Below are 23247 nucleotides of genomic sequence, written 5' to 3'. Positions count from 1 at the left end.
AGCATATGGAATTTCCCAGGCTACGGGTCGAATCGGAGCTGTAGCTGCTGGCCTACACACAGCAGCCACAGCAATACCAGATCTGAGCTGTGTCTGTGACCTATACTGCAGCTAGAAGCAACGCCAGATCTTTAACCCACTGAGCAGGGCCAGGGATTGAACCTGCATCCTCATGAATCCAAGTCGGGTTCGTTACTGCTGAGCCATGACAGGAACTCCTCCCACCCAATGTCTTCTTAAGCCAGTCGTCTGCTGATGGGCAGCTTGCAATAGCTGTATCATTCAAGAGCAACCCCAAAGCGAAAAAAGGCTGTCAGATCAACAAAACCAAGGAAAAGGGGGTATCAAGTCAGGACAGCCATGAAAGCCACTTAGATGGGGACCATGGCTCGGTGGTTCCCTGGGAGGCCCCTGAGAGACCTTGAGCTCTGGAGGCAAAGAGTCGGAATATTCAGAGCTGCAGGGGCCAGAAGCCCCCAGCATTTCTTTCTGTTTCTTTTCCTGTCGCTTGTCACTTCCTGCACCTCTAGTGCTGGGCCAGGTCCTGGATGGGTCCCCTTTGCAAGTACAGGTGCAAGAACTTTCCTGCAGAGCCTCAGGGGCAACTTCCTCTTCAGCATCACCGTCCCTGGCCACCTGACCCAGACACGGCCCATGCCTGGGGCATCCTCTGTACCTCCCGTCCATCTTCCACTAGAGACTCGGCTCCATAGGCAGGGTCTAGAGTGGGCGGGTCCTACAACGGTGTCCACCCGGGTCTGGAGGGCACAGAGCTTCCCTGCACAGTGCCCTCCCGTCTCAAGGCCACTGCAGACTCCCAGGGGCCGAAAATCAGATTCTGCAAGACGGCCCTGGTTCTGCTCCTGAGCAGGCCACTCAGAAGCAGTCAAAGAAGATGAACTCAGTCCTCCCAGGGCCTGGAGCCAAGGAATAGCTCTCCCCCCGCTGCCTGCCCCCTGAACCCCGGGAAGACAGGAGCTCAGCATCCCTTCCCCAGAGGGAAGACACTGGCCTTGGACCTGGGGGGCTGCTCATCAGGCAGAGTGTCACGGTCTCCCAAGGCCAGGAGAGCCAGCCTGGCCCCAGCTCTGGTGCTGTGTGACCCACGCACCTGTGACTGCCCTCTCTGGTCGCACCCACGTCCACCGAGCTGTCGTCAGGGCTGGCACAGAAGCCCCAGCAAACAGTCAATTGTCCAGGGCTGCTGGCATGTGCAGTTGAGCCCCCAGGCCTTGGCGTTCCACGGGGGCAGAATAACATAAGCCAGGCTCTGGGGGTGCTGTGCTGGTCCCCACAGATCCATGGCCCAGAAATCTGCAGTGGGAACCGAGGAGCTGGCTGGAAGGGAAGCCTGGAGCTGAGCTGGCTGTGGGGAAAGGAGCTTCCTGGGGGGCCATTCTGGGGGCAGGCGGCAGGGCAGGGTCAGAGGTGTGGCCGGGAGGCCTGGGTACTGAAGGGGAACAGGTGCTCGGGCGCTCTAAGCCAAGCCCTTATTCAAGCATGATCTCATTTGATTCGGATCATGGCTGGGGGCGGGGGGGGGGGTTGCGGTCACCCCCATTTTACGAGGAAGCTTGGTGAAGGGAGGTGGCTTTCCCAGTGCCATGGCGCTGGGAAGCGATAGCCAGGAGCCCAGTGGGATGGTCTGACTGCAAGGCCCGAATCAGGGAAAGCCGCAGGAGCAGGTGGGGACTGTGAGGCCCCCCAGGGTCGAGTCTTGAGCCCCTCCACCCCGCCCCCCTCGGCTCTGAAAACCGTGCTCTGCAAACTCCAAGCTGCAACCCACGGGGGGCCTAGAATCCCTTGAGCAGGTGGCAGCCGTTGCTGGGCAGAAAAGAAATAATAAGATAACAAACGTCAGACTTCAGGATGCACAGCGAGAGAAGAGTCTTTTGTGGCCAAGTTTCATTGATACGTGGACAAATAGCTCATTGCTGATTTTATATGAGGCTGTTAGTGTGTGCACTGCCATGGGGCGGGCTGTGTATTTCTCACCATGGCCCCGGTCAGCAAGCTTTGAAAGCTGCAGCTTTCAGCCTTTCTCTGTTCGGCAGGGGCCTCCGGGCCTTTGTTCTCGGAACAAGAACGCCAGTGCTGGGCACAGGACAGGAGCCAGGACGTGCTGGAGGGTTCCCGTAACAGGCCCCTGCCGGCAGCTGGCTCGGCAAGGTGGCCGCTCCACCGTGTGGGGTCCGAACACTTGGGGTGTGGATGTTGGACTGTAGCACGGGGGGCAGCTCCCTGGGGAGTCCTAGGGCCCGGGCTTTAGGCAAGGCTTCTCTCTCCTTGGGACCCACAGAGAGTTCGCCTGTGGGCCAGGGGTGCCCCCCAAGTCCCCAAACCCAGGCCCCAAAGCTGAACCCCAGCCGAACTTGGGGAATAGGCTGAGTGCGGGCACTCCTGCCCTGGGGCCCATGTGGGCGACAGAGCGGGGTGTCTTGGGGAGGAAAGGGTGACGGCAGGGCAGGGGCCAAGAAATGCCAGGCTGGGCTGGGAGGCCTTTGGGGGGGTGAGGGCGAGCTCTTTTCCCACCAGCTGCGGGCACCTGCCAGGGAGGCTATTGGGGTGATCAGGTTGAATTTCCAATCAGGAGACTGACCCTGGCTGGAATGTGGGGAGGGCCTGCAGACTCGACTTTCTGCAAATGGTGCTGCTCCACGCAGAGAAGGGCCAGGCTTGTGTCAGGAGAGCTGGATGTGGCCAAAGCCTCTTCCAGGTGGAGCCCTCCCCCCGCCGTTGGGCATTTCCAGACACCTTCGCTCCTTTGGTTTAGTCTCGCCATCTAGTTTTAAGGTCTCCAAGGCCAGCTGTCTAGTTTTCTCAAGATTCTCAAACGTCCTGATGTTCAGCCCACAGGAGCCGGCTGTTTTGATCCTTGGCGGGGGGCTGGGGCCGACCTCTGTGAGGGAGGCTGGGGAGACTCTTCAAGGCAAACCCTGCGGGGCCTCCTTGCAGCCGTGAACGGTTCCTTCTCTTCCTGGGACCAGGCCTACGGTGTGGGCCACTCCAGGCACCTCACAACCTCCAGTTGTAATGAAAAGCACAAAGCAAACTGACTTTCCCACGTGAGGCCACGTTCTCCTCCCGCCCCAGCTGGTTTTCCCGTTTGCTACGCTGGCTGGCTCAGGTGCCACAGAAGGGACTTTTGTTTTCCCAGAAAAACAGAACAAAACTAAAACAGACACATGCACACACACACACTCACAAAAATCCCAAATAGTCACAAACGCAGAAATGCGCCTGTGTCACTAATCAGGATGCACTGTCGCCTGGCTGCGCAGGATGTGAACAAAGACACAGCACGGTGGCTTTGCTCTCCAGACTGGACCTCTCCCTACAGATTCCTCGGATCCCAAGTTTTGGTCCATACTTTGGTTGCTTTTTTTTTTTTTTTTTGGTGAAAATGACCCGGGGACCCCCAACAAGGCTGCGTGGGCCACTGGGGAGTTTTTAAAGCAGAGAAAACCCCATAAAATGGAGAAGGCACCTCCAGATGGGACCAAAGCATGGGCTCGGGGGCAGCAGGATGCGAGGTGCCCAGGATGCGAGGTGCCCAGGCTGCCGGGCCGGGTGTGGGTCCTGTCTGGACACCCACCACACTCCCGTCCCCGCCCCCGGCCCTCCTTTCCTCACGCCCCCACACACATGAGGGGTCCCAGCCCGGTGCATGGATGTAAATAAACACCAGCTGCCCCCCCCCAGTGCAGGGGCAGCGTCTCCCCTTGTCTCCCCTCACACTAGCGGAAACTACCTGCCCCCAACTCTTCTGAGTTTCCAAGAGCCCACAAAAACATATTTCCCCTCTCTGGTCCCGCCTAAAGATCATTCCTAAAAAGCAACATTTTGATTTTTTTATTTTGATTTTCTGAAACAGAAAATTATTTACCAGGAACACACAGATTGGTTTCCTTATTCTGTGCCACTTGCTGACGGAAACAACATCACCGGCAAAGCCATTTCAGAGCAAATGGAAGATTAGTTGAAAAATTGATTTTTTTTTTTTTTAACAGCCTTGAGGTCACTGACGTAAGGGCAGCTGTAGTTCAAATAAACCCAAGGTCGCTCAGTTTGTTATTAGTTAAATACTGCTGTTTTGTACAAAACAAAAACATATCCTTTCAGTTAAAAAAAAAAAAAGGGTGATTTTGCCTGTGTGGCTTTTATCTGAAGTGGAGGATGATTCTAATTTTATCCGTGTTCAATAAGCAGATCAAAAAAAAAAAAAAAATCAGGAGGCTAGAGCTGTTTACTTCTCCTTACAGTTGTCTGAGTACCTGATGGGAGGAAAATCACCTTGGATCTAGCATTTTCTGAGGATTCTGAAACAGCCAAGTCCCTCAGACCCATCTGGAACGAAATTAATTACATCTATGTGTTAGTTTAATATGAAATTCTTTTATTTTCTCTGTATTTCCCTTCAGGCTCTTACGGAAGAAAAGAAAAAAAATAGAATTTGAGGGAGAAAGGCTTTGGTTCCTCACCACCCATTTTGTCTCCAGGCTTTTCTTGGGTTTGGCTTTTGTTTTCTTTTTTACTTTTTTTTGGTAGAAAAATACAAAAATGTGTATTTTAAATATCAAATAATTACAGCTTTTGAACGTAACACAATTTTAGATCCACCATACATTCTGACAAAAATATTATTAAAAAATACCGCCCGCTTTCACGCCACTTAAATGAAAATGTCATTCTTTTCATTTCCTATCTTCTGATCTGTTCAATCTGACATTTGCTAGATGTGAAAAAGTTCTGCAGACTATTTCAGAGAATATTTGAAAAGAAGTAAACACCCGATCTGTCACAAGTCCGCGGAAGCACGCTTGCTTAGTCAACACTGGCTTGAAAAACCGGGTTGTGTTGAAAATGGCAAGTGGCGCGCACGGCACGGCCCCGCGGCGGCCCCGGCGCCGAACCGGGTCTCGGAGGCAGCGCGGCAGGGCGCCGACGACCTTGCCCTCGCCCCGGAGGCCGGCTCGGCCCGCCGCCCCTGGGCGCACTCCCGGGTCCCAGGGCCTGGGCACCGCGCGGCCTGCGGCTCTGCGAGTTTCCGCCCTTTCCGCCGCGAACCGAGGCGGGACTGAGACCCGCAGGGCCGAGGAAGGTGCGCGGCCTGCGGCGCGGGTCCGGCCGCGCGTCCCACCTGCTCTGCCCAGCCCCGTGCGCCCCGGAACCGCCACTGCTGCCGAAGCGCACGGCCAGGGCCACCTGATGGGACATCCTGAGCTCATTCCTCCGCCTGGCTTCCACTGGGCTCTTATCTGCCTCCCCATCCTCACTGGTTCCGGCTCTGCCCCTTCAGAAGCACCCGGACGCAGCTGGGCGGTGCTCTTGGCCCTCGGGGACCACGGAGCAGTTACTCTTCCTGAGCGCACGGGCCGACCCGAAGGGAGACAGGGCCACAGGCGGGGCGCGAACAAGGAATGAATGAGGCCGGGGCTCGGAGCTCGCATCCGCTACCTCAGGCACTGGCCCGGCCCTTCCCGCGCGGGGCGCCACGGGGCTGTCCCGGGGCGCACGGCCTCGGCCAGGTCGGGCAGGCTAGGGGAGGGGGCCCCAGGCCCTTTGGGCTCAGGGCATGAACCCGCGAGCGCCATCGGGCCGCACATGCAGACGGCAGACGCTCGCTCTCAGGCTCCGCGACCCCGGTGGCACTCCGGGGACTCCCAGAACTCCGGGGAGGGCGAGACCACCCATGCCGCCGCCGACGTGGGAACCTGGCCGTTTGGCCGAGGCCCGGGGGCGCTGAGGGTCGAAGGCCCTGCCCGGGCCACCCCTCCCCACCCCCGTGACACCATTCCGAGTCCCCGCCCTCAGTGGGGAGACCCCAAGCCCACTGCTCCAAGCCCACCAGACCCCCGAAGCCCAGCAACCCCAAGCCTGCCTCTGCGGCTGGGCCCCGCGGGCGCCGGGCACCGGAGGGGGAGGGCCCCGAGGGCCTAGGGCGCTGGTCCAAAGGCCAGAAAATGGAAACTCTGCGAAAAGAATCCCCAAATCCGGCCGGGCCCGAAGCCCACCGGCTTACATAAAGCCCCAGGAGCCTGCCCGCCCGCCCGCGGCCTCCCCTCCCGGGGGGCAAACAATCGACGGGCCCAGGGCCAGGCCGTCCTGGGGCTGGCACCACCACCGACCCCCTGACCAAGGGCCTGGCGTGACCCCGGGGAGGGGGCAGGGGTCTCGGCCTCTTCCCACCGTCTGCCCCGAGAAACATTTAACTGGCCTTTAATCACATTAGCAGCCGGCCCCAATTAAGGCCGCGGGAGGGGGAGGCAGGAGGAAACCGCCGGCCGTGTCACCCGAGGATAAAGATCCTTTCATGCCCCGGGCCTGGCCTGGGGCAACGCGGCGGGCCGCCATCCCCAGCCTTTGATTGCCGGCGCCTGGGCCTCGCCGACGCCGCCATCTCTTTGCCCCCTCCAACCCCCACCCCAAGTGCCGCTGCCCTCGGGTGACCGGGTGGGTGCGCAGGGCAGCGACCCGGGCTCCGGCCCGAGCCCACGCCCCCACGTCGGCGAGGCCGGGGCCCCCTGCGGCCCGCGCCTGCGCACAGCACAGCCTGCGAGCGCTCGAGGGGGCGGCGCGGGGTTCGCGGAGGGGCCCCCAGGACGCGCCGCCGGCTTCGCCACGCCGAGCGCCCGGCCCGGACCCTGGTAAGGCCGCTACCCACGGCGTGGTTCGGAGGGAGGGTGACCCCCGCCGAGGGCGGCCCGGGCAGGTCACCTGTGCTCCATCGGGCCTCCCAGGCCCAAGCCCAGGCCGGGCGCCGCGGTGGCGGGTCTCCCCGGGGTCCCCGGCTCGGGCCTCCCGTCGGCTCGCCGGCCCAGCGCGGCGCAGGGCCGGCGGAGGGCGCGCTGTCGAGGGACGAGGGTTCCCCCCACACCCCCCGCGCGCTGCTTACCTTGCTCGGGCGCCCGGACCGCGCTCCCCTGGCCCCGCGCGCGCGCGGGCGCCCCGAGGGTCGGAGCGGGGCGCGCTCTGGACGGGCCGGGGTCGTGCGAGGACAGCGGCCGCCCGCGCCGCCGGAATGCTGATGTCGCCGCCGGCCGCGACTCCCGGGGGCCCGCCCGCGACCCCCGCCCCACGGCGGCAGCTGCAGCCCGGAGCCGCGTGACCCCGGCCCCGACCTCCCCGCGCTCGGCGGTTTGTCTCACACAAAAGAGAACACTCATATTTTTCTTTCCCCGGCACCGATTTAACACCCGCCCCCATGTCCCCTCCCCCGAATTACCCCCCACCTCACACACGCCGCTGAGAACCGCTTTCCCGCAGCTCACCCACTTTGTCCTGCCTTCCTCGCTATTGAATTGCGTCGTCGTAGTCGAGGATGTCAGTGTGGCTTAGAAAGTTTCATAGAAAGTCAGAAAGCAATTAGAGAGGCCCTTTTATTGGAGTTTCGCTGGTGCCATGGAATCTTTTAAAGGACAGCCTGAAACACCGAACACAATCCCATTAAGCCGCCCAAACTCCCACAGTCCTCAATAGGGGTGCCCAACACTTCGACAGACTTTCGCCGGCTCATTGGGAACCGCGGGGTTGCAATTCCTGGTTCAGCAGCCGCCTCACAACAGCGCGGCCTTGAACCCCTCGTCCCTTCCTTTCTCCGCGGAATTTCCATTGGTAAAAACGGCTTACAAGGCCGCAGTGGACATTAATTAAGGTGCCCCGAGCGGTCCGAGGCCTCTGTTTGACAAGGGCTAGGAAAACATCGAGCCCTTCCGTACCGTTAACTCCCCTAGCCCGACTGTGTATTTGAATTAAAAAACAAAAAACCAAAAAAAAATTCCAGCCAGTTTCTAGAGATGTGAGCGCGATTTCCATCAACAGTCTGCTTTCAAATCGATCGGCCGAAGTTTGGAAAATGGGTCAAAGGAATTATGCTTTGCTGAGAAAAAGACCACGTATGACCAAAGTTTCAGCTTAATTGAATTTTAGTGCCAAATTATAACTCACTGAATAACTGGACTTGGGCGCAGGGGGTGGAGGAAAAGGCGGTGAAGGACAGGCGATTCTAATGGAAATCCAGCCATCCCCAACCGGGGTGGGGCGGCCACACTGGTGTAAAAAGAACCGGCAGCCTAATTCCAAAGGGGTGAGGTTATCCCACGGTGGCTTTCGTGTGGGAAAACAGGATGGGCCCTGGTTTGATGTGTGGGTTTTGGTTGATGGTCTCGTGTATTATTTCATGTAGCGGGTGACTCTTGTAGAGAGCCGAGCGTTTCCTTTGTTGCGGTGGAGGGTCACTTCTGCTCTTGCCAGTCCAAAGGAAGCTTTTCCTTTGGGCGTCAGGATGGAGAGAAAGCAGGTGTTTTAAAGGGGAAAGGTATTTAAAAAATAAAACAGGTCCGGGGTTGTCACAGCAGAGCGCCGGGTTTGCAAGAATTCAGATTTTGCTCCCTGGTGTGTCATCCCAGACGTTCACTCTGCAAAACAGAAGATCGTATCTGGCAGTGTCTGGATGAATTTTAGGCAGGGCGAATAGGCGATAGGATCATAGTTAAGGAATTAGAATTTAGGTGGCAATGACATGAACATCAGTTGAAGGGAAATGTGTTGTCTGCTAAATCTATAAGGGGATCATTTATTTTCTACTTTTTTTTTTTTTTTTTTTGGCTGCTGCGCCTGAGGCTCGGCGGAAGTTCCCGGGCCAGGGATCAAACCCGCGCCACAGCAGTGAGCTGGGCCACAGCAGTGAGGATGCTGGAGTCTTACCCCCCCTGAGGCACCAGGGAACTCCTTAAAATGAGCATGCATTTTCGAGCAGTTTGTATCCTCATCAACTCTGTTCAGCTCTTTGTCAGCATTGGCCCCTCTTCTCTTGGTTCACTTGGCTCCTGGCCCGGCTGCCGCCTGGGTCAGCTCCCTGGCCTCCGACCTCTCCGTGCACAGTGCACCCTTGGCCAGCCCAAGGTGTTCCTCTGCTTGGAGAGGTCTGGATGCTCCCAGCCTGGGTGGGAAGGAACAGCAGGTGTCAAGCCCCCCGGTCCACCTCAGGCACTTTCTTGGGGGGCCTTCAGCATCCTCCGCCCCAGCTATACGAGTTTCCTCACTGCTTCCTTAACCAGCGTTTCTTCTGCCTGCCTCTAGACTTCCCTCCCACCCTCTCCTTACCTGAAACACCTTCCCCCCTCCTCGCCACCTGTCCAGACTGCACCTCGCAGACCCGGCTCGGACCCCCATCCACCTGGCCCACTTAAGACTCCTGGGGGGCTGTCGTCGTGGGCGACCAGGGGCTCCCATCTGTGTTTCATTGCCCTGTGTTTCCTTCTCATCCTGGAGCCTGACTTTGGGGATGTTTCTGGTTGAGGAGGAATCAGCGGAACAGGGATCATCTTACACACATCCTGGGGCTCTGTTCGCACCAGCACCCCCAAAGTAGGCCATCCAGCCGTCCAGGGCCTGGTGACACGGAGATCAGAATCCCGCTGGAAGCATGCGGCGGGGAGGGGGCCGTTACCAGCTCACCCGTTCCCCAGAGGTGCCTGCGAAGTCCACATGCTTCTCGGCTGAACTCACAGGACCTGTCACTGGGCTTTTTCAAACAACATAAAACTCTTTAAATTGAACGGAATCTTACATTGTTTAAAAAGTGAATATGACTCAGTTGGACTGCAAGCGAAAGTGGAGGAAAAACAAACAAAAGCAAATCCAGAAATCCAAACAGATCAGTCTGCTTTGGATGGTCTTGATTTGCCCAAGAAAAGGAGCAGATTCCTGAGAAACAAGCAGAAGGTTCTAAAAGTGCTGTCGTGTCTCATCTTGTGAAAGAGGTGCCTCTGGCAGGTTTCCTGCACACAAGGCTGTCTGGGCATCTTCTAGGAGGTGGCCCAACACCCGCCCAGGTCCTGGCTCTTTTGGAAGGAGAAAAAAAAAAAAAAATGTCGCCTAGGGTCATTCTGGTGTGCCCGGAGGGACTGAAGACAGGCATCTTTTTCAAGCATCCTGCTAAAGACCTGGCGACAGGGCTGGCTTTGCAGAGGATGAGAATTCTGAATTCCACTCTGGTCAATAGCCCGTGATTACAGTAACAAGATAAAAATGACGCGAACAAAAGCACCTTCAAAACTCTTCAGGGAACAAAGAGAGTAGCAATTGCGGTGGTACAGGAAGAAATGAAGATGATGAAAATAACTCAGGAGGTTGAAGGAGGAACATTTAACATTTAGAATGCAGTGCAAGCGTGTTAATAATCCATCTGTGAGCGAGGTATCATTTCTCAGCACTTAATCAAATTAACCAAATCGGGAGTGTTAGGCTTTCGAGGTCTGAAGGGGGCCTCCTTCTTGAGCCCAGACCCTGAACTTCCTCCTGGGGTATCAGATTCTCAGCTCATGTTTGCAAGACCCAGTAAGAGCGTCAAGAGAAAAAGCAGGTATATAAAACACGGAGCTGGAGTTGGAGGACTGCCAGGTCAAAGCGTACACGTGGCACTGTTTTTCCAGCCGTTTTAAAAACTCTGAAAACCTTCCTCTCTCCCCGAGGAAAAGTTGTAACCAATGGCTGGGCGGTTGAAGCCTTTCCCATCTGTGAAATCACTGACCTTCTTTTCCCGTGTTTCTTCAAGCAGGGACTAAGACCGGATGAGATGTTGATTCTGTTCATATTATTTTGGGAGAAGAGTTTCATGTTCTGATTTTGTTCCAATTCAATCGCTTAAGAAAATACGTCGGTTCAGGTTCATTTTAAATGGGTTCACTCAGTGTCCTTCTGGGGAGAAAAAAAGAGAGAAACAAAACAAAGCAAAAATACCTCCTTTAGACTTAGGGTTCAACACAGAATTAATCTTGGGGTTTGGGCCAACACTTGCTGAACGGGCGCTGTGTGTTTGGGTGTTTGTTAAGGGCAGCTTTGGGTCAAGGCCAGGTCATCAGTTTTAATCCTAAGCATCACCCTTCTTATTCACAGTAAATTAGGTGCTTCTTCATCCTAATTATATGCCAGGCTCCTTCTTGCATCAGACTTTGAGGATGTTTTTCAGAACTTAGATTTCCCCCCCACCCCCACCCCCGGCCCCTGCCCCAGATTTTGCAAGGGGAATACAGTGGAGAGACTGCCATTTACAGCATCCTATAGCCCGGGAGCATCCTCTTATCAAAGACATGGGCGTTTTCACAGTAAACGTATGACTCTTCATTCTCGGAGGCATCAGATGGAGACGGTAGGCGGGCTCATGTCCCGGAGTGCGCTGGATTTAGGAAAGAGCGCTTGGTTTTCAGGGTTTTTTGGAGTTAGGGGCTTGCGTGTAAGCCCGGGCTTACAGAACCCCTCCTCTTGGCCTTAAAAAAAGAAAGGCACCCGTTCCAGGGTCCTTCCAGGGCCTTTCCCACGGGTCCGTTTTAGTGGGCGCATTGGCGCTTCAGGTCATTTGCTTAAGGAAGCATTTTCGGGTGGTTCCCCGACAGTTACGGACCAGAGACCATGCTTGGTGCCTCCGAAGCGCCCATCGCTCCGTTCCGGAGGCTCGCTTGCGTGCGTCCTCCTGTAGGTAACAGAAGGGACTGCGGGAGGCCTCCTGCCGGCCGGACCCGGCGCCAAGGACAGCAGATGACCTCTGATGGCCACGTCTCACTCCTCCCCTGCCAGGAAAGTCTCCCACGCTGAAAAAAGCGGCAAGTGACTTCATTTGCCTCTGACCTTTTGAATGAAAATAAACCGTACATGACTCACAGGACTAAGGTACTGAGAGAGCCTTAAAACGATGGACGTCAGCCACCGGCATGTGGGCGGGGCTCCAAAAGGGGGCGGAGCCTCGGTCCCCCCGCCCCCACGTTCCTTCCAGTCTGGACGCAAGGAGTCCCGGCGACCTCGGTGAAGGTCTAGCAGGCGTCCGCTGTTTTAGGAGACCGTGCACATTTTAAACACACAGAAAGGGCGGGCATCCCGACTGCAGTGGGGATGGAACGTGTATTTTTTTGATTGGGACCTTTTTATCTTATGAGAAAAGTTACGCGTAGTTTATGGCCTTTGATGGAGTTGTTCTAGGCCCATAGAGGCAATTTCGTGCACATGGGCTGCATGCCGCTGTCTCAGAGACGTCAGAAGCCCTCATTCGATTTCACGCCGTGCAAGTAAGTGTTCAACCTGCACGAATGCGCAGGTGACGGTCAGGTGAAGGCCCTGGAGCCGCTGACCCACGGTGCCAGAGTTCAGTTTTGAGGAAAGTGGGTGGTTGTTGCTGTTGTTGTTGTGTTTTGTTTTGGGCATGCCGAAGCACCCCTGGCCAGGGGTGGAACCTTTGTCACAGGACCTGAGCCACAGCAGTGACCAAGTCCCATCCCCAACCCCCGGGGCCACCAGCGGGTTTCCCCAGTGTTCAGTTTTGCACACGACTCTTTGGGAACCCACCCAATGCTTGAAGCAATATGTCCTTAGCTGTGCAACTTTTGAGGGAGCTTGGGGCCTTGTAAGTGTGCATTCCTGAGGTCCTGGCTCCATGGGGGTGGCAGCTTACATGCTCAAAAGACGAAGAGGCTTTGGAGGCCAGCGTGCCCTGTGTTTGAAAGGCTTGGGAGCCGGTGGAGAGTGGCTCTCCGGAGATAACTCTGAGAGGACCTCTGCTGGTGCATATTTGGGAGCGGCCCAGAGGGGCAGGAGGGGCCTTACGAAGCTGGTTGAAGGGGTGGCAAACTGCCCTTCTCTGCTCACCCCTGGGCCCGACACTTGTGCCCTGACACCCGTCCCTAAGGGCACACCCATGGGAGGGGCCCAGTCTCCAAAAAGGAGGAAAACTGCTGGCAGGGGGAACTTCAGCCCTGAATGGCCAGAGGCCATGCCTGCCTCCTGGCAATGTTCTCATCTAAAGATCTATTTTTTTTTTTTTTTTTTTAGGGCCCCACCTGCGGCACATGGAAGTTCCCGGGCTAGGAGTCAAATCACCACAGCCATAGCAACGCCAGGTCCTTAATCTACTGACAGAGGCCAGGGATCGAACCCACATCCTCGTGGAGACTAGCCAGGTTGGTAACCTGCGGAGCTACAGGGGAAACTCCCTCTTTTTTATTTATGTCTCTCACATTTGCACCTTTTCACCTGCAGAGCTCAGAGTGTGGCACGGAGCTCTTTATGGATGAAGTGTCTGCTTAATTTTGCATGATTACAATGAGAGAAGGCAGGAGACTAGAGGGCCAGGGCTAAACGGAAGGTCAGAGGGACAGCAGATCCAGACGCTGCCTGAGGCAGGGTTGTTAAGTCACTGTTCTGAAGATAAAGAAGCAGCAGTCTCTGCCCCTTCCTGACCCAAGACCCGTGGGAGCCACAGAGTGCTGGTTACAAGGGAGAGGCGCTGAGTCAGATGCGCCACCTGGGGCAGGTATGGGGACCCCTCACCAGGCTGGGATGGAGGGTCCAGTGACCCATCCTTGCAGGGGCGGTGCTGGGCGGAGTCCTGCGGCACGCATTGGCATCCATCAAGCCAGGGGCTGGTCTGGGGTGTCTCATGGGAGAGGCTTGTCCAGGAAGAGGTGCCAAGCAGCCCAAGAAGGGCAGGTGGGGGCTCTGGGGTGCCTCTCCGTTTCCAGCCTCTTCCCTTAGCCATAGGTCGATGGGGTGATGCCTCCCCTTGATCTGCCCGCGTCTGTCCTGGGTTGCAGTTCAAGTTCTGCGGACTTTAATAGGTACAGAAACACTGACGGGCCGTTTTCCAACACTGGGGACGTTAGAACATTCTGTTTCCTGGGCCTGTCTGGCTTACACGCAGCATTTCTGTGTCAATATTGCCTTCAACTCACGTGTTCCGTGGACCTTCGTTGAGCTTCTAACGGGCCCAGGGCACTGGCCCAGGCACGGGGTGGAATGTGCTGGATGCTGGTGGTTTCTGCCCTTGTGGGCGTCCTGTCTGCAGAGGGAGACCCTGCAGGGCAACCGCAGCCACATCGGGGGCCCAGGGTGGCCTTCGCACGCTGCTGTTTTGGTGGCTTGAAAGGAGAAGACCCTTCTGCAAATACCTGCAGGAGCCCGGCTGTGTGCCAGGCGCCCTGTGACGATGCGAGGTGGTCCCAGCTCTCAAGGAGCCCAGGGCTGGCTCGGGAAAGACAGGTCCTTTGGGTGTTGCCAGCAGTAGAGGTCGTGGGAACACACGCAGGGAGAGTTCGACGCCGTGCGTGGGGTTCCAGGAGGAGGGAGGACCGCCCAGCAGGCGTCTCCGAGACCCAGTGCTCCCTTGGGGGCTGGGGGACAGGGTGGGATGGCAGTGGGGAGGGGCCGGAGCCAGGCAGCGGGGGGCCGGCTTCTCCGGGGCTTGTCTGTAGTCCTGAGCTACGTGGCCCCCAGTGATGAGACTTACCAAGGATGAAGGTGCCCCATCAAGGATGTTCTGTTTCTGCGTGAAGTTCACATTTTGTGCACAGCCTTCCGCGTTAGGTACAACTGACACCTCCTAGAGAAAAGTCTGATTTCCCAGAGGTCACCTGGATTGTCCTTTCAATGTCAGATTCGCTTCCTGCTGAATCAGGACTTCCAGCATGGGAGACCAAGAGGTGACAGGGACAGGGTCCTTTACAGGGGCAGCAGGAACCCTCGCTATGGACTAGAAGGGCGAACTGCATTTCGCCAGAGGCCGACAGGGGACCAGTCCCGTGGATGGCTGCTCTCCCCAGGCCGTCACCCAGGAAGACTGCACCTGCCGGCCCTGGTTCTGGCTGGCTGGGTAACTCAGTCTGGCGGGTTCGTGCTGTATCTTTGGGCTCCGTTTTGGGGGTTCAGAAGCGGGGGCGGGGGAAGGGCAGAGGGACGCGAGCTACCCCTGTTTGGAGCCAGCTGCTCTGCTTCGGCTGAGGGGACTCAGGTGACAGCAATTGCTGAGGGTTGCTTTCTGCAGGTTTCCTGTTTTTCCCCCAGAATGTGGCAGAACCTTCAGCTCTGAAGCTGTGGATGCCAGCAGCGCTGGAAGCCCTGGTTGGGCTGCTGTGACTCCAGGCCTCTGTTTCCCAGGCTGAGAAAGCTGCCTGTCTATACACTGCTTTCTGGGCCCAGCTGGATACGTTTTCTTTTCTTTCTCTCTTTCTTTTTTTTTTCTTTAAAGAGCAACCAGTTAGTGATTAGTTGTTCAATTCAACTGTTTTTTTTTTTTTTTTTGCCGTCTCTTAAAAAAAATTTTTCAAAATGTGGTAGAATTTTTATTTTTTTCTGGGCAAATTCTCAGGATTTAATTGCACTTAAAAATCGCGGAGCCTGTCAGAGCAAATTGCAGATAGAATAGTTTTACCCAATAAAACTAGTCCTGTGATTGTCACCATTGTCAGGCATCTCAGATAAAGTTGTGGGAAGGACAATTTAAGTCTTCACGGTGAACCACACTTCAAATCAGTATTCAGCACAGGGCTCATCATGCTGAAAGACAGACACGCAGGGCAGCGCGATGTTGGAGAAATCAGACATTGATTTGAAAATGATTCCAAATTCTGCCCACCTAAAGAAAAGGAGGAATGTCTATCCCAACGGTTTTCAGTTAAAGCAGTGCAATTTAATCTGTAAAAAGTTTTTGAAAAGAGAAAGCTGTTTTACAGCACATTAAAAAAAAAGTAAAGCATAAGCGAGATGACGAGCTTCCTGCGAAGTTGCACCTGCTCTTTGGCTCAGGCAAGTCCCTGCTCATTCCCGGGAGTAAACGGGACTGCTGGGTGGCCTGAGTAGCTCTAGGCTTTTCTTTGGCTCTGAGAAAAGGATCCACCCTTAGGGTATGAGGAGCTCAAGTATTTTTTTTTTTTAACCCCCTAAGAAACATTGTCATCTTTCCTTCCTCCATTTTTGATAAGGGAACTTCCAGGGCGGAATCGATGTAGCTTCCTGAAAAGCAGAACTTTCTAGAATATGCAGCGTATCTGTAGGACCCAACTTGGATTTTTGGGGACAGGAGGGGACCCTGAATTTTTTTTTTTCATCCCAGAGTCCAGTGCTTGTGTCCACCAATGGCAAAATACAACCAAACCATGCCCAGCTCCACCAGGGGTGGAAAGCCGTTCCTCTTTTGTCTGAAGTCATTTTGAACTTAACTGTATTATAATCTGTCGATTGCTAACGCTTACTGTATATTTGTCTTTTATGTAGTTCCCTAAAGATCAGGACGGATGGGGAAAAGCGCCCTTCTTAGGTGAAAGCATCAGCTCGTTTCTATGCGTCAGCACTGGGAGAAGGTGAGTTAAATCGCAGACGCGGAGCTGCTGGAACGTTCCAGGAGGCGGATGTCCAGGTGTCTGTCCCGCAGGAGCTGCGAGCCCGAAGCCCACGGCGCCCGGCCTGGCCCCGGCCCCCCCTCGGAGCCGTGTTGTGCGGGTTGCCTGGTTACTCTACCCTGCGGTTTGCTCCTCTGCAGATGTGGGGTCAGTGGCTTCATCAGGGAGCTGGTGCGAGGATCAGCCCATGAGATGACAGACTCGGCGCCCTGCCAGATGCTGTAAAGCGTGGAATTGTGTCATCGATGGTTAAGGAGAAAACAGGGTTTTGCAAAGGCACAACTAGAAGGATGAAGGTGGCTGAATGTTTGTCTTCTGAGTGATACGGACTTTCCTTGAAGAGCGGCGCATCTACGAGTGTCGGCCTGCCGCCCGTTACCGCGATTATGCACAGTCTCCATATCTGAGCCCTCAAGAGATTCAAACATTGGTTGCCCATGGGAGCCATTCGGTTGTGTGTGTGTGTGTGCGTGCGCGCTTGTGTACACATGAAACATGTCCTGCCACTTGATGCATTTTGTCGGCTGTCACATAGGAACAGCAGGGCTGGTAATCAGCTGCATATCTGCTTGGACACGACCAGGGGCAGCCGGGAAATGATGGTATAGACACCACCTCTGAGAGCCGGAGCCCTAGTGTGTGCGTCTGTGCCCCTCTGGCAGCTACCGAAGGGCGGGCTGCTGTGGAGGACGGGCTGGGGGGACGGGCAGCTCAGAGGCGGCCCCCTTCTGGTGCCCCCGGGGAGGTGGGAGGAGGGCTTCCTTCCTTTTCCTCCTGGTGGAAAGGGGCAGCCAGGGCCCCGGAGCCAGGTCCCCAGGTGCCCCTGGCAACTGGATCTGGGGCCTGCTCGTCCTTGGCGGAGGGAGGCTGCGTCGGTAACAGGTAGGAACACGGGCCTTGGACGGGTCTGGCTCTGCCGGGGCCTGGGCAGCCTTGGAAACTTCCAGAGCCTCACATTCCTTCTGTTGTGTAGAGACGAGCTAGCGTCACCCGGCTTAGTTGCGGTAACCTCCATCCCCCTTGAGAAGCAGAGCAGATGATAGATGCCGCTTGGTGTAATAACAGCACATCCTAGCTGAAAAAGAGGCAATTGCTTTCTGAAATAGTTTACTTTTATAAGTGCTGGAGGCGGAGAAAACAATTGGATGGCTGACATGAGTGGTAACATCTTTTGTTCAGCCCTGCCTTCTAGAGATCTCTTCTGCTGAGTGTGCTATTTTTCACAGCGAGCAGTTTCTACCTTGCAGTTATCTTTGCGTTGGAAGAGAAAGCCAACTTACCCCATGGATCGCTTCCCTGCAAAAAGCCCTTCCAACTTCTCATTGTAAGGGCCGGAAGAATTAAAAAGTCCACATGCTTTCCTACGCAGTTCATTGTGGATAATGGGGCTGGATAACATCATAGCTGTGGACAGACACTGTCTATGGGCAGCAGAATAGCCCCAATATTACAATGTCTTACATACCTAATACTTTAGCAAATGCACACAACGTACCACTAATTTGCTCTATAAACGTAGCTTCAAGTCTGCCCACTAAAAACCTTTCTGATGACATATTTGGGATAACGTACCTATGACCAAAAAAAAAAAAAAAAAGCCATTGAAGATTGGGTCCATAAATGTAAACCAATTTGTGGAAAACTTTGCTAATATTCCGTTGTTTGATTTTACCCGGGTAATAGTTCATGCAGCTTGTGTGTGCAGACAGAGTCTCAACGCGCGTCTCGTGTAGGAAAAACCCACATTTTAAAAAAGGATTCTTTATTTTTCCGAGTAAAAAGGTGATTCCCAGGGTTGTGCCAATTTCTGCTGTACAGGACAGCGACCCAGTCATGTATGGAGACACATTCTGGTTCTTCTCTTCTCATCCATCGTGGTGAAAAGACTCCACTTTTGATGGAAGCTCTGAAGAAGGATGATGCAATACTTTTATAAGATGTATAAAGATAGTTCTCCCCCCCCACCCCAAAGGGAAGCTCATGTTAAACTCTATACTTGTCTTCAGTTACCTTGTCTGGAGGCTAAGGGGATTTCATAAGAGCCGGCTTTAATGGCTTTGCCTGGTACTGCTCCGAGGGCTTTGCCTGTGTGGATGGACGCATCCATTTCCGGGGTCCATCTGGCGCGAGGGGGGGGTCTTACTCTCTCCGTCTTACGGCCAAGGCACTGCAGCTCCACGGTCGAGCGAGGACCCGCACCAGACGCCAGACATTGAGAGCCTGCGTGCGTCGCCGTGTTAAAGATTAGGAACCTGGGGATTCTTTGTTTTCGTGGCAGCTTCTTACATTACCAACTCTATCATAATAACCACGAATGGGTGTAAATTAGGACTCCTGGGCAGATTTCACAATGGCAAGTGTTTTGAACTTCTGCTTGAAATCCATTTCTCTTGGCAGGCAGCCTGCTCGGGCCGTGGCATTGAGAAATGTTCACCCAGTGTGGACAGAGTCAGTGCACGATCATCAGAGGATGTTTCCAAACTGAATCTGCCCCGTGCAAGTGTCAGGAGAACTAGGATTGTACTATCAAAGCGGACGCCACAGCCTCGAGACCCGTTAGCTGATGCTGAATAGGGGAGAGTTAAAAATACAGTTGGAGCTAAAAAATCCTTCTGTGTTTATCAGCTCTCTCACCTGCCAGGTGCTGGGAGGGTCTTCGTTCGGGAGCTCACTGGCTGGCCTGGCAGGAGAGAGAAAGGCCCAGGATGATAAACATTTCTGGGTGAGCAGGAAGAGCCTCGTCGAATGCCGGCGATGTAGTACAGGTATAAAAAGTGAACGTTTTCAAAAAACAATCCTCCGTGTCTGAAGACTACTAGTAGTTTCAAAAGTAACAAGCTAAACACCCATCTGGGGAATACTAGTAAAAGATAGTCCATTAGAACTAATGAACTATTGATCGGTGATGGCATGGTATTGAGAACCATTGATTGGTGACGGCATGGTATTGAGACTGGATTGGCTTTCTGGGGCTTCCTGATAAAATCCAGACCCAGGTACACCAACAGATGTTTGGGAAGGAGCCGGGTACTACATTTCTGACATTCGTGTATGTCAGCACGTTTGATTTAATGCCTAAGTGAAGTCACTGATGATCAAATATCCTTAAAGGAACCCCCCCCCTTCCCCAAACCTCCCAGTCAACAGTTCTGCTACACTGGCGAATCCCCTAAACCTGGGCCAGTGGGTGCATAAGGCACTTTTAGGCTCTGGGTTGGCCTCATTAGGGAATCAGACATGTTTGTGCTCATTTGGAAGCAGAAGAAACACAGTTTTAGAGGAAGAAGAGAAACTCAGCTCTAATCCTGCCCACTGGAGTCCATGGCATAACTTCCAGATGGTGATATTCAGATTCTTTTGATATTCCTCCAGCTAGGAATATGAAATACATATGAGAAAAAAAAAAAAAAACTTAGGCCCCAGGGGAAAAAAAAAGATAAGCACATCCTAGCTGCTCACAATCCCTTGTCCGTGGTTAATGAAAGGATCACCTTCGGGTGTGCCTGTCATGAAGTCAGCTGTGGGTGATCACGGCGTCTAAGCGTCGCCCAGTCCTGGTCCCTCGGGGTGTGTGACTTTGTCTGCCTGCACGCTTTCCGTTCCCAGTGCTTGGAACAGCATCTGGGATCGTGCAGATGCCCAGAGATACTGATGACCAAGTGACTTAAGGGTTGACAGGGATAAATCTAGAAGGGGAGGCATTCCTAAGAAGTGCTTTTTAGGCAATGATTTAAAGTACAGGGGTAGACCACTGAGAAGTCATGGCAGCACTTGATGATGCAATCTTCTCGAACCTTCCCCCAGGTTCTTCGGCAACCGAGGAGGAATGAGGAGGACTCAGACGGATTTCGAAGAATGGCATGACTAATGTACAAACAAGAGCGAAAGGGAGTGTGGGAAAAACTCAGGGACACTGAAGACTGCAGTGGGTTGAAAACAAATCAGAACGTGAGTTCTCCCACTTGAGTGCGAGCAGAATTTGTTTTTCAGAAGTAATTTTTAAGGATTCACTTGGAGAAGGAAGAGGGGTTTTCCTTTACGCTTTTGGATCGGATGGCTCTGTGTCGCGAACGGTTTTCTCGCGGCCCTCAAGAATTTGTTTGGTACCCACTTGTTCAAAACCCAAGGGCAAACAGCCAAGTCCCCTGAAAGCTGTCTGCCCGGGACTACGGGAGTCAGTTTGAAACGTCTTCTTTTTAAGAAGGTGGCAGAATTACATAATTATTCACAGCTCATAAGAAATTAAAATACCTCTTCCAAATATGAAGTCGCGAGATAACACAAACCACAAGTCCTAGACTCTCGGAGGGCGTGTGCCTCGCTTGTGCTCCCACACACAAACCCACAGCCGACCGTCTGCGCTGAGAGCACGTGGCCCCACCGAGAGCACGTGGCCACGCTGACCTGGCTTCCCTCGTGTTCCTCCGCACACAGGAGGGCTCTTGCCCACGGCCTCCCTTGGCGATGCCAAGGGACCGAAGATGCCAAATGCTTGAGAGGCGGGAGGTCACCACAAGGCACCTGGGACCACAGACGCACTCTCTTCCACTCATGGCCAGGGTGCACGAGGTGAGGAACCACCGAGAAAGTCCTAACACCAGGGCGCAGGGCGATGGGTGGGGTGGAGGGGCGCTGGAGGAACCATCGCATAGGCCCCAGCATAACTTTAAAAATCCCAGCACCTCATTTAACCAGATTCATTCTGCAAGCTGATTGTTGCCTTTGGTGGATACCGTGTCACTCAGTCTCATTTTAAGGATCTGCCTTGCATCTATCCAGGACGGGGAACCCCAGGGTTCCAAGGCCAAGCAGCTGGGTTCTTGCCTGCAAGGGGCTTATCTCACTAGCTGGGCGGTCAGATGCATGAACCACCAGGAGCTGGGCTGGTACAGTGCCCGGTGGTCAGGAAAGAACGTGCAGGGAGGGCAGGGGCCGGAAGCACCAGGGGTTTGAGCCCTGCAGTGTGCAGTGCGTGTGAGCCGAGGCTAGAGGACCTGGGAGAACTTCCTGTTTGGTAAAAGGCACGGAGGGTGCAGGGCTGCAGAGGTGGGGGGACCTGGTGACTTTGGGGGGCTTCGTGTGCTGTCTTGAGGGGTTGGGACTGCCCAGGGGGTCCTGGTGACCATTGCCAAAGCAATGTATGGGTGACAGAAGCCTTACTGTGTTGGGCAGAGGAGTGAGGGGTAGATTTTTGAGGATGGTGGCTGTGACTTCTGCCTCCTGGAGTCACCCGTAGTGCCCAAAGTGAGTCCCCAGCGAATTGGAAGTACCTTCTTCTATGTCCATAGACTTTCATGAGCAGTGCTCTGAAAACCAACCTTATCTTAACTCAGTTTTAGTGGCACATAATCTTAACTTGGGAAGTAGGCTTATGAACTCGACCAAAAAGGAGCAAGGGACGAACCCCAGATCTATCCAACCTGTATTTTCTTCGCTTCTCCTTCTATAGGGGAAGGGGCTTCATAGCGTCGTCCCCCGCCACTGCCCCTGTCCCCGAAAGCGTCTTAGCTTTGCGTTGCATGTTAACTGCCTAGGACACAAAATTCAAGCAACAGTTCCCACCACACTCCACCGAATACCTACCGTCCACCAGAAGCCCACAGTGTGTGGCTGCAGCCCTTAGGGAGCTCATGGTCTAGATTGTTTGCTCAGTGTGGCGGAAACTGGACAAGATTGGAGTTCTGAAGAAATGATACTCACAGACAAGGAATGTCCGTACCATCCTGTTTGTGTTTGGAAATTTTTTAAGAGACCAGAGAACTAAGGGAACAGGCCACAATGCAACAGTTATTCTAAGCACAGGGGACCAGCCTCGGCACTCCCACCTGCGGAAAATTAACTAGCCACTGCCAGTAACTCCGACAGTGAAGGGGTTAAAATAACAAATAAATGACTTTATTTAGACTTGAGCATTTCTGGCATTTTTTCTAGATTTTTTTTTTCCCCCACAGTATTTGATGTGACAGCTTTTGTTTGCTCACACTTGTCTCTCTTTTAAATTTCTCATATCAGCGGTAAAAGCTATTTCTTTTTCCTGTAACATCTTGAGCTTGGTATCCAATGAAGGGAGAAATTGCTCTTGCATTACTTGAAATTATGTTATACCTAGTTTTGGGGGGGAGAAGGATTAGAGTCATTTAGATCTCCAGGCACTGAAGGTTTTGCAGACGGGTCATTTGCAGCATTATTGCTGATTAGTCATCCATAAAAGTGTTTTTGCTGCGGGGGAGGTGCCGCCATTTCTTGTATTCTTTAGAAGCGCGCATTTGGAGGCCCCTCCAGCCAAGGGAAGGACAATCAGCCATTCCGAGGCCACCGTCTGGCCTTGACGGGGCTCTGGTTCCGAGTGGAGAGCCTCTCCGCAGGGAGGACGGGAACAGGGGGAGGGAGAGCCGGGTGTCCTCGCCTCCGAGCATCTCCATCGAGAGCATCACCCTTGGAACGCTTGCCCTTTCGAATGCGCATGCGCGCTGCGGAGCCGGCCTCTCGAGTGGGCGGCGGGCTTCAGGTACCTGTGATTTCCCGGGAGGAGTCTGTCTTTCTGGGCTTGGCGAGCTCGTTTATAGACCAGGAGCAAACCGGCATTTGTTGGCTAACGGTGTAAAAGCAATTTTGGAAAGAAATGTTGTTTCCTGACGCTTCCTCTTGGGAGGGAGACTCTGTCGTCTTTTCCAGTTTCTCCCCATCCCGGGGTCCCTGCCGGAGGCCACCATCTCCCAAAGGAATTCACTGAGGGGGTCAAGCTTTGGGCCACCGATACCTGAGCGGGCAGCCCCAGAGTTCGTGTCCGTGGCCAAGGGGAAAGCTTGTCCGTTCCCCCCCCGCCCCCCCCGGCCCCCGCCGTCGTTGGCGGCTGCGGAGCCGGCGAAGTGCTTTGTGTAAATTTCTGGGTAGCGGGGCCGATCATTCGATCCGCGCAGTCTCAAGCGGCTGGTATTTCCCAAACTCTTCTGTGTATATCGTTGGAAGCACAGCACCACCACTCTAAAGAAGGACACTGAGGAGCCAAATGCCAGTGGAATTCTGTAATGTGGGCTGCAGTATAAACTGTGGCAGGGTTGAACTGAGGACGCTTCTAGAAAAA

The 23247-nt window shown here is 54.4% G+C and overlaps 1 long non-coding RNA gene across 2 annotated transcripts in view; it reads left to right on the top strand.

The window, feature by feature from the left end:
- LOC125136040 (uncharacterized) overlaps positions 1 to 22072 on the top strand; it is a 55260-nt gene extending 33188 nt beyond the window's left edge. The window contains exons 1-3 of one of the 2 annotated variants that reach the window (XR_007137098.1): positions 6574 to 6647; positions 16039 to 16124; positions 19968 to 22072. This is a non-coding gene — a long non-coding RNA (uncharacterized LOC125136040). Of the gene's footprint in view, positions 1 to 6573; positions 6648 to 16038; positions 16125 to 19967 lie in introns of those variants that run through there. The other variant, XR_007137097.1, reaches the window with a different exon arrangement.
- Positions 22073 to 23247: the final 1175 nt, after the last annotated feature.

The sequence above is a fragment of the Phacochoerus africanus genome, chromosome 9 (genome assembly GCF_016906955.1).
Source record: "Phacochoerus africanus isolate WHEZ1 chromosome 9, ROS_Pafr_v1, whole genome shotgun sequence".
NCBI classification, from domain to species: Eukaryota; Metazoa; Chordata; class Mammalia; order Artiodactyla; family Suidae; genus Phacochoerus; species Phacochoerus africanus.
Note: the sequence above shows the minus strand (reverse complement) of the source record. Positions and strands in the feature narration are given on the sequence as shown.